The sequence below is a fragment of the Odocoileus virginianus genome, chromosome 13, assembly GCF_023699985.2.
Source record: "Odocoileus virginianus isolate 20LAN1187 ecotype Illinois chromosome 13, Ovbor_1.2, whole genome shotgun sequence".
Classification (NCBI taxonomy): domain Eukaryota; kingdom Metazoa; phylum Chordata; class Mammalia; order Artiodactyla; family Cervidae; genus Odocoileus; species Odocoileus virginianus.
Window position 1 is genome coordinate 15,401,466 of NC_069686.1, and position 1,212 is coordinate 15,402,677.

The window sequence follows — 1,212 nt, forward strand, 5'->3', positions numbered from 1 at the left end:
GCTTTGGTTATTTTTTTTTTTTTCTAAGCTGTGCTACAGATGTGTGATCTTAGTTCCCTAACCCCTGCAGTGGAAGGGCAGAGTCTTAACCACTGAACTGCCAGGGAAGTCTATGACTATTCTGAGTCTCTTGCATTTTTTTTTTTAATTTTGGCTGCACTGGGCCAAGATATTAGTTCCCCAACCAGGGATAAAATCCGCATTTTCATATGAAATATAGAGTCAGATTGTCAATTACTGCAAAAGGCTAACCAGAATTTTTATAGGGATTGTGCTGAATCTGGAGATCAATTAAGGGAGTATTGCCATCTTAACAATAGTAAGTCACCAATCCATGTGTACAGATTTTTTTTCTATTTAAATATTCTTTAATTTGTTTCAACAATATTCTGTGGTTTTCAATGTGAAAATCTGACATTTCTTTTGTTAAATTTATCTTACATGTTTTATTTTTTGTTATTATAAATGAAGTTGATTCTTACTTTCATTTTCATATTGTTCATTGCTAGTATGTAAATTTATTTTGTATATTGATCTTATATCTTGCTATTTGAATTCATTTAAATAGCTTTCTTTTTAGTGGATCCATAGGATTTTCTATATATAAAGACTATGTCACCTACAAATTGAGATACTTTTACTTCTTCCTTTCCAATCTGTGTGCCTTTTATTTCTTTGTTTTGCCTAATTGAGTGAAAGAGGAAAATGGAAAAGTTGGCTTAAAGTGCAACATTCAGAAAACTAAGATCATGGCATCCGGTCCCATCACTTCATGGCAAATAGATGGGGAAACAGTGGAAACAGTGGCTGAATTTATTTTTCTGGGCTCCAAAATCACTGCAGGTGGTGATTGCAGCCGTGAAGTCAAAAGACGCTTACTCCTTGGAAGGAAAGTTACAACCAACCTAGACAGCATATTAAAAAGCAGAGACGTTACTTTGTCAACAAAGGTCCATCTAGTCAAGGCTATGGTTTTTCCAGTGGTCATGTATGGATGTGAGAGTTGGACAGTGAAGAAAGCTGAGCTCTGAAGAATTGATGCTTTTGAACTGTGGTGTTGGAGAAGGCTCTTGAGAGTCCCTTGGACTGCAAGGAGATCCAACCCGTCCATCCTCAAGGAGATCAGTCCTGGGTGTTCATTGGTAGGACTGATGTTGAAGCTGAACTCCAATACTTTGGCCACCTGATGCAAACAGCTGACTCATTTGAAAA